The sequence below is a fragment of the Hylobates moloch genome, unplaced genomic scaffold (genome assembly GCF_009828535.3).
Source record: "Hylobates moloch isolate HMO894 unplaced genomic scaffold, HMol_V3 SCAFFOLD_2, whole genome shotgun sequence".
Lineage (NCBI taxonomy): Eukaryota > Metazoa > Chordata > Mammalia > Primates > Hylobatidae > Hylobates > Hylobates moloch.
In genome coordinates, this window is record NW_026652277.1 from 70682388 (window position 1) to 70692481 (window position 10094).

The 10094-nt window shown below is 35.3% G+C and overlaps 2 long non-coding RNA genes across 2 annotated transcripts in view; one reads left to right on the forward strand and one right to left on the reverse strand.

Moving 5' to 3' along the window:
- Nucleotides 1–2550, reverse strand: part of LOC131381630 (uncharacterized) — a 33333-nt gene extending 30783 nt beyond the window's left edge. Inside the window, exon 1 of the long non-coding RNA XR_009210508.1 lies at nt 2448–2550. This is a non-coding gene — a long non-coding RNA (uncharacterized LOC131381630). The remainder of the gene's footprint in view (nt 1–2447) is intronic.
- A 167-nt stretch (nt 2551–2717) lies between these two features.
- LOC131381627 (uncharacterized) lies at nt 2718–9720 on the forward strand. The gene is made up of 5 exons (XR_009210505.1): nt 2718–2873; nt 4476–4616; nt 5705–5894; nt 6138–6379; nt 9454–9720. It is a non-coding gene; the product is annotated as an uncharacterized LOC131381627 (long non-coding RNA).
- The last annotated feature ends 374 nt before the right edge of the window (nt 9721–10094 follow it).

The following is a 10094-nucleotide window of genomic DNA, read 5'->3' on the forward strand; positions in this document are numbered from 1 at the left end:
AATGAATGAATTACACCAATGTTACTTAGTGACATTGTATGCAAGGTAGGGGGTATATAGAACTTTATTCATTTTCTATTCAAGTCCTATTTGAAAACTTCTCTAAGAAATAGACTATTAATTTATTTTCGTAAGTAATTTTAGTGTTTTCTGAAGGTATGTATAATAAAATGACAAAAATATTTCATCTTTTTTATGTATTAAATTATCAAAATTTAAAACTATTGATAAACTTAATGCTGGGAGTTATAGAAAATGTATACACATATATTACATATATTACTTTGACACTTGAATGGATGATACTGTTTTAAAGAACAATATGGTGGTATATTTCAAGCATCTTAAAAATGTTATTTTTGATATGATAATCATGGTCTTAAAAATGTATATTAAGACAATATGAAGAAAGATAAAATAACATCTATTTATTTTTTAATAAGCATGATGTTTGATAACAATAACAAAATTGGTAAATGATTAACATTAACTGAGTGTTTTTCCTCTGATGCTATGGTAACTTCATTACATCTATAAACTATATCTCAAACAATGATACAATGATTAAATAATTTAATTGCCGTACTCTTCGTGAAATGTTTTAACTATTAAACAGAGATATGAATGTTAGAAGAAAATATGATAAAGGTTTATAATATAATGCTAAATTGTAAAGCAACTACAAAATATTAAATTGCAATTCCGTGAAAACACTCAAGGATGTAAACAAAAAAGAAGATATTAAAAAGTGAAAACATTTTGTTTGTATAGTGTAATTCTGGATGCTTATGTTTTCTTTTGTAAAATGTCTATTCTTAGTATAATGTTCCCTGGGTATTAAGTATAACATTTGGCATTATAGTATTGCATAATAATAGCATAAAATCTTATGCAGCATTTACCATATTACAAGCACTTTCTAAAATTTAGAAATCTATTCTACACATCTATCTCCATTATTAACCTGGTTTAATGGATAAAATAATGAAAAAAAACATTTCAAATAACAGATGGCACAGCTAATAAATGGCAGAGCCACTATCAAATATCTTAGACAATGAATCTACAATCAATTCATCTTATTTTATTATTTTTGATAAATTTTATTATGTATATTTAAAGTATACAATGTCATACAATACCATATATATAGTCAAATGGCTGCTATAGTAGAATAAGTTAACATATCTGTCATCTTATGTAATTACCCATTATTCCCCTCACCGCCACTCCTCTGGAATGAAGAGCAATAGCCTACTCATTTAGCAATAATTTGGAATCCAATACATTATTATTATTATTTTTATTTTTTATTTTTTTTTTTTTTGAGACGGAGTCTCGCTCTGTCACCCAGGCTGGAGTGCAGTGGCACAATCTCGGCTCACTGCAAGCTCCGCCTCCCGGGTTCACGCCATTCTCCTGCCTCAGCCTCTCCGAGTAGCTGGGACTACAGGCGCCCGCCACCACGCCCGGCTAATTTTTTTTGTATTTTTTTAGTAGAGACGGGGTTTCATCGTGGTCTCGATCTCCTGACCTCGTGATCCGCCCGCCTCGGCCTCCCAAAGTGCTGGGATTACAAGCGTGAGCCACCGCACCCGGCCTATTATTAACTACAGTCTTCATGTTGTACATTAGCCCCCTCTGACTTGTCCAGCCTACATATTTGCTACTTTCCGTACTTTCACCTATATATTTCCATTTTCTGTCACCTCTACCACCATAACCACTGTCTTATTCTCTATCTTTGTATTAACACATTTGGCCTTTATAAAATTATCTATGATGTCCTGTCTTCAGATCATGTTATAGGGATAATTTGAAAGAAGAAAGTGGTTTTTAGTGATATTTTGAGAAACTAACCCTCTTGTGAATAAGGGCCAGCAAGATGTAAGTTTTAAACTGCTCTATGGGAATTAACTAAACTTTTATTTGTAAAACATGTGAAAGTGAAACAGTACTTGTCTTCATCTCATGTGATATTGACTGTATGTTATGTAAGATAGTCAGAGTAGGAAATATCAGCTTTGTACAGATTTTTCTTAAAAAATCCGAGGCTCAGGGAGAAGAAATTCTTTTCATGCGTACCTATAACAATAGCAAGTATGGACTCAGAACTATTCCTGTCAGTGTCTGTGTCCTAGCAGTTCTGCCTTACTTGGATATCTCCTGGATTTGCCCTCACTCTGTATTTTCCACTGGGTTTCATTGTCTGTGCAATACCATTTTTAATTTATCTGTGAAATAAGTTTTCAGAAATCTGTTCTAAAAGGTTTCAGGTAGAAGCAGATGAGGAATGTAAAAGCATAAGAAGCTTACTTTTAATTTTCATCTCACCAATTTGAGAGTAAGAGAAGGAATTGTTAGCCTTAAACTGTGGATGTATACATGTTTTTCTTTCTCCTCAAAAAAAACATAGCTAATTAGAACAATTTGACCCTTTCACTGACCAGTACAGATGAATATTCCATCCTCCGTAGTATTGTATTTTCCGAGTGGGAACCACAATCTAGTGCCTGAAAAGAGAAAATGAACTTACATAGTCATGCTGATTAGCTGACTTAGTTGACTTATTAATTTTTAAAATTAAAATTAATTTTTTTTTGGAAACGAGTCTTGCTCTGTCACCTAGGCTTGAGTGCGGTGACATCATCATAGCTCATTGTAGCCTAGAACTCGTAGGCTCAAGAGATTCTCCATCCTCAGCCTTCTGAATAGCTGGGACTACAGGCGCAGACCACCATTCCTGGATAATATTTAATTTTTTTTTTTTTTTTGTAGAGACAAGTCTCACTGTGTTCCCCAGGCTGGTCTCTTAACTCCTGGCCTCCAGCAATCCTTCTGCCTTTGCCTCCCAAAGTGCTGGGATTACAGATGTGAGCTACCACACCCAGTCAATTTTATTTAAAATACATAATGACACCCTTGTAATTAGTGTCAATTTTATAATGAAACAATAGTTATATAGATATTATTTTATATCATTTCTATTATAGATGATAAATTTTATTACTTGCCAGTTATATCAAACTTCCTAAAACATTATTTTATATGTCAAATTGAACAAACACATGTTCTTAAATGTTAAACAGTTCTAGTTATTAATTTAAAAATATATAATAAAAGCAAAGATAAACGCTACTTTTTTTTTAGTTTTGTGAGGCTTTCAAGCTTATTCAATGTATTGAATTTTTTTTGTTTTTAAATAGTTCAACATTTTAATTCAAAATCAATTATAGGATGTTGGGAAGAACTTAGCAAATAAAGATCCTGAAGCTTACGTTGTATTAGCTTCATGGTAAATCAATCTGTACTAATATATATTGAATGCTTTTTCCAGTAGTCTGTATAGTAAACACTTGTCATGCATTATTTCATATTTTTCTAATAATGATCATAAGAGATAGATACTTTTATTAACCACAATTGATGAATAAGGATGCTGAGGCGGAGAAAAATTTTAAAAATACTCTTAATAAATCGTTGATCCTGGAATCATGCCTAGCAGCCTATTTCTTAAATTACTTAAAATATTAATTTTTTTAAAAGGCAATATGTAAAAAAAAATGAGAGACCTCCATTATTCTTCCCAACACCTTTATTATTTTATTTTATTTTATTTTATTTTATTTTATTTTATTTTATTTATTTATTTTTTCTTGAGACGGAGTCTCGCTCTGTCGCCCAGGCTGGAGTGCAGTGGCGCAATCTCGGCTCACTGCAAGCTCCGCCTCCCGGGTTCACGCCATTCTCCTGCCTCAGCCTCTCCGAGTAGCTGGGACTATAGACACCCGCCACCACGCCCGGCTAATTTTTTTGTATTTTTTAGTAGAGACGAGGTTTCACCTCGGTCTCGATCTCCTGACCTCGTGATCCGCCCGCCTCGGCCTCCCAAAGTGCTGGGATTACAAGCGCCAACACCTTTATTTTATTAAAAAATCTCCAAAATCAAAGAAGTCATGTTACTTACCCGAGGTTATATAGCGAGGCTATTTGTCACAAAGTTAAAACTAAAACTTCAAGTGACGTTTGAATCTCATCTCTGTTACTTTTCCTTTCAACATTTCCACAAAGAGTGTATTTTGAAAGACAATGGCAAATCACTGTGGCACCCAGCCATATTAACTGATTTTGCTTCAGTATTATTTGCTTTCCAGCAATTCCAAGTTTAGCAACCTTATTTTTTTTTTCACTAACACTTTGTATATATCTTTTGATATCTCCAGTCACAGAGATCTAGGCCATGGAAAGTCACAATGTCAGATTCCATTTGTTCTTCTGCCCATTGCAATTTTATTCCTGCAAAGCTTTCAATTCTACTTAGTTTTACTTTAGCTTTGGAGTTGGTTACTTGCTTCATTGTCTGTATGAATTATGTACTTTCTCTTTTGTCCCACTGCTAATTCAGTGACACATAATTCTAAGCTGATCTGTCAGTCTTACGGATTTGTATTCAATATTATTCACATTTTGCTTAGTTCGTAGAGACCCTTATTCACATTTTTGATGGAAGAATATTTCTCTGACTTGTGAAAATGTGTGCCATATATGGAGAAGCATATAAAAATAATCATTATTTCCATAGCCTTCTTCATAAATTTACATCTGTCATTTTCAAGGTAAGTGGCTATAAGATAATGAAACATGTATTTGCATATTTGTAATTTATAATTTATCTTTAAAAATATTTTCCAGAAAAAATAAACTACATTATTAATTTTATTAGAAAATAGAATAAGGATTTTATATACTGTGAAACTTTGTTCCACACTTTTTCAAATCACAAGAGGAGAAAATGAGCTATGAGATCTACTAAAATATAGCAGTCTCATCACCAGAACTTTCACTTCACTAATACGATATTGCCTGAAACACAAGAAAGATTAATAACTTCCCCAGAGTTCAGGACTATTGGCTTAAATAAACTAGTTTTTTTTTCCCAAGATACTGACTTTAAAAGCAGTGGAAAACTATGTATTTTTAAAGAAACTATTTAATACATGAATATATCGGATATATTATAGTTGTCTGATGTATAAACTTTGAAAGTTAGATTTCAGTAAACTTATCATTGCCCAAAGTGAACACTAAAATGTTGGATCAGATCAGTGGCTTAAAAAACATTAACAAAAAAACCTAAACTTTCTTTTAGAAAAATATGAAAAGAATGCTGTGTGTTTAAAGCAGGTATACTGAAACTGCTCAATTTCGAAATGTGTTTGGACACCTTGGAGTCTTGTTTATTCCTCCTGCTAGCACTTTCATCTATAGGCTCAGAGGAGTAGTCTGCATCTCAAGAGATTCTGTAGAAACTAGTGAGAAAACTTCTGGCTTCAAATGTGTTTTTAAAATTACAAAAGTTTTAAACATGCTTACCCTTTCCATTTCTATCTCCTCCATTTTGGAAAAAGATTCTCTGTTAAGACAAAGTAAATCAGCATATACTTTTTACTTACGGGACATTAACATTCAGCTATGAATGAAAATATGTTTTCTACCGAGCATCTGGCTCGATTTTGGTGTGAAGCTTGTGTTAATTGTGAAGATAAAAATCCCTGACATGCATGGCATCCCATTTACTGAAGTTTTTACCTGTATTTACTTGGGATGATATTAAAGTGAATGGCAAAGTATTGGGAGGTCAAGAGCCTTTGGCATTTTCTTGATATGGGAGCAATGATATCTATAATATTTTCCTTCTCCACAGAAAAAAACGAAGTGATACTGAAACCCCAGAGGCATACAAAGACTACTCACAGTAACAAATACTTGAGCATGCATGGTTGTGATCACCACAATATCCTCATTCAATTCTCTCATCTTGCTTCTTCAAGGAAAAAAGAAAAAGAAAAAAAAATACATAGAAAAATTAATAAATAACGTCTAAACTTATTCAGGTAGTAGCCCGAATTGTAGTCATTTTACTATATTATAACATATTATCTATGTCATTAGAGCTGATCTATACAAACATTGGTACTTGGTATGAAGCTGTTTATGTATAGAAGTCTTTTATTCAGTCCTCATTATTAGAAATAATCAAAAGCAATATGCAATTACAGGTCAAGAAAAATAGTATAAAAAATCTATGTTAAGTGTCCTGCTATCTGTGCCTATGTACTCCTGAACTTATTCAACAGAACATTGTGCTGGCCTACTATATTAATGAATAATATTAAGTGGACCTGACCAGAAAGTGGAAAATTTCCTAGACGTCATAGGAAGACATAGACCTGGCAGAGGATAAGAGAAAAACAAATCTCACACACACAAAACAAGGTCCTGTGAATTTCTTGGAAAGCCAGTGGTCTGTGATATGTTATGCTATCCTCCTTAAGGGCCAAGACAAGTAGTTGCGCCTTGCATCTCCTGCCACTAAAAGGTACAGAGTTGAAATGCTATTGTACTCTTCAACCTCGTTTATTGCGTGACTTCAAATATTGTCAGTGTCAAGTGAGGACCATTTTAAGAGACTACTCTTAAGAATATTCAGACTCCAGGCCGGGCGCGGTGGCTCATGCCTGTAATCCCAGCACTCTGGGAGGCTGAGGTGGGCGGATCACGAGGTCAAGAGATCGAGACCATCCTGGCTAACATGGTGAAACCCCATCTCTACTAAAAAGTACAAAAAATTGGCCGGGTGTGGTGGCGGGCGCCTGCAGTCCCAGCTACTGGGGAGGCTGAGGCAGGAGAATGGCGTGAACCCAGGAGGTGGAGCTTGCAGTGGGCCAAGATCGCACCACTGCACTCCAGCCTGGGCGACAGAGCGAGAATCAGTCTCAAAAAAAAAAAAAAAAATCACCTGCATCTTAAGACCAAATAGATTCAATCTTGCTAGCGGTATCTAGGATAAATAATGATGGCATCTGGAGTCAGGAACGTTGCAGCATAGACCCTGGGTCTTGAAAGGAGGCGATATCTATCTCAGAAGAACTATTTTCTCTTCTCTAAAAAGTTATTGGTATCTATGTGGAGGGTGATCCCCTGATAACACACTAATTGACGACGATTGTGGGTAGCCATATGTCATCTAATTTCAAAAGGCTTAAGGATAAGCAAACATAGCAACAGTCTCTTGCGTGTTGGTAGTGCTACAGTCAAACACTAGCCTGATCTGCTGCAGAAGACATATGTAAATAGTTTCCTCATAATCACGAGTAATTGTCCCATACTTTCATATTTCCAACCTCTTTAGCAACAATGCCACATATATAGCTTCATGGGAAAATCCCAAAAATTAACTGATAGAAGAAGAAAGGATATGAACCGTCACAGGGACATGGTATGAATCGTGGGACTGAGCTGGAATTAATAGCTGCTGCATTACTGTCCTTACACAAGTTGACCTTGAGTACAGATATGAGGGAAATACTTACCATGAACAGAGCTGCTAGGGAACACGTAATTTTCCATATAACATGGAGGAAAAAGAAAGCTGAGTTATGGTTATGCTATGAAGGAAGAAGAAAACTGAGATATGGCTATGCTGTGATGCCTGAGAAATGAAGAATAATTTGACTTGGAGGCCTGAGACTTGGGATTTGGACAAGAATTATGTGACTGAACGCATGAAACTGGACATGTAGATCTTCGTGTTTCACTTATAATGCCAATTGGAGATCTTCCAAAGCAGAAAAGGCTTTCAAAAGCTGGATAGACAGGATTTGTCAACATGTGAGTGTTTCCAGCTTTGGCCTTCAGCTTACCCTAGAGTAAACACAGACTCACAGGTAGAGTGGATAGGGATGGAGCAATAATTGTCACCAACAATATAGACCCTCACCATATCTGGACTAGCTTCTGACATTATCAATCTGCCAGTAGTAGAGACTGATGTTGAGCTTTTGAGACTACACTACCTTTCAGAAAGACCAGCTATCCATTGGGTGGTAGTTTGTTGAAACCTCATGATTTCTCACTTACAAGGAGCATTGAATTATTCTTAAAATAAATATTACATAACTTGAATAGTTGGGATATCTTGTCTGTTCACAATGACTTTACCAATGCCTTTAGTCAATGGCATCCATACTTCTTCTATCAAAATGGTACCACACACAATATTACCTTGAATTAAAGGACACATTTATAGCCCAGGAATGAATTAATGGGCTCAAACTTATAGAATCATATCAAATATATCATGCACCTCTTCACACAGATGCAGATGACTAACTGAACATTGGAAGGACCTACTGAAGACTTAGCTCAACTAAATCTGCAGCTTGGACAAACCACGTTGAATGGTTAAGGTAGTATCAAAATGAACAGTACAGGATGGTATTTTCCTCATATTGAGAAACTATAAGTCTAGGAATTAAGGGATGAATAAGGGTGGACCCTTCTCCATATCACTCTCATCATCTACTTGTAGAGTTTTTGCTTTCCATTTATGCCAAATTATGCTCTGCTGTATTTAAAATCTATGTTTTCTAAAAATCGAACACCTCTGTGAAGGTACACTATAAGAGTTTTACCAAACTGGAGGCTGTGTTTGCCACTTCGCTAGTTTGGACTCTTTGTGCCAAGTGGCAGAAGAATAATTTCTCTGTCGGCTGAGGTAATCAACCCTGATTACTATGACAAGTTGGGATTGCAAATACATGATGGAGAAAGGGAGATATGTTTTTAATACAGGAGTTCATTACAGTATCCTCTAGTATTTTTCTGTCCAGTGATAACTCATTGGCAACTTCAACAGCATGTGCAAGTTAAATAAGTGCTCATATATCTCATGATGAAGGTCTTGTTCACTCCACTAAAATATAGAATTGGCAGTAAAGGATATTTATGATTAATATTAATTATTGCTTTGGACCAGCTACAGCAGCAGTGATATTGTATTGTGTTTTGCTCAGCCAATTTGTTTTACAGAGAATCCTAAGTGGCCATCTCTTTAATATTTAGGCTCCCTCAGAGGTCAAAATGTGGCTTAGGACCAAGTTCCGTTACACAGATTATGGAAAGAACCACACCAACTTAAGCATCCAGGTCATACTTTTCCCAACATAAGCCACATCCTGAGAGTATGGTTGAGTAAATGTGCTTTTGGGTGACCCTTGACCAACGAAAGAAAAAAAAGGAAGAAGATAGCCTGTAAGTTGGTACGCTCAACGCTCACATAGACTGTTTTGAGATGCAGAAAATTATTTCACACATTCAGAAGATATTTGGTGGCACTGAGGAACCAGCTACGTTTTTTCTGACTCTTCAGGTCAACGCAATAAGACAACAACTTCAATTTTCTTTCCCCTCCTCTGCTTTACTTCCCTGCTTCCCTCATTCTGGATTTTCTGGGATTGCTCACCCTAAATAAGTGTTAAATGCTATCTTTGTCTCAATATCTAGTTTCTAAGAACCTCAGCTTGAGAAAAGATGGTGTGTTGACACATTCAAAGAGGTAGAGATGTTTTTGAAAGAGGTTTTTGAAAGAGGTTTTTTTTTTTCTCTTTGCAGGATGAGCAGCTGAGCCACTGAAAGGCAGAGGGTTCAAAACTGCAACTTCCTCCACCAACACTCAGGGTTTGCGGCTGAATCAAGTTTACCCATCAATATGTATTATTCTACTATGTTGATTTTTTTTCTCAGAAGTTCTTCTTTACTGTTTGACAGTCTATTCGCTATCAGGTTATCCACAGACTGTTAGCAATACATGCACATGTCTGAATTTTGATTGTTGACATGGCCTAATTTTTCTCAATTGTATACCTGAGCTCAAACATATAAGAGACATGTTTACTGTCATAGAACATGACTACTAAGGAAACACTGATGTTTTAGCAGAAGAATCAAACCTTGTTAAATATTTTGAAAACTATTTCAAATGTTTAGTGCATACCTTCATGGAATAAACTAAGTGGTTTCCTTGAAAAAGGTTTGCACTATCATTTTAACTCTTTGTTCTTTCTAATAGATCAAGATCTGAAAATATTAAATAGAAACTTTCATTTCCATTCAAGTTAATTCCTCTCATATAATCACAAAATTCACTTCAAGGCCTCCAAGGAGGAAAAGAATGCCACCATATGCAAAACAAAAACAAAAACAAAAACAAAAAACAACAACAGAAAAAGAAATTTGGAGTGTCTCCTGTTTCT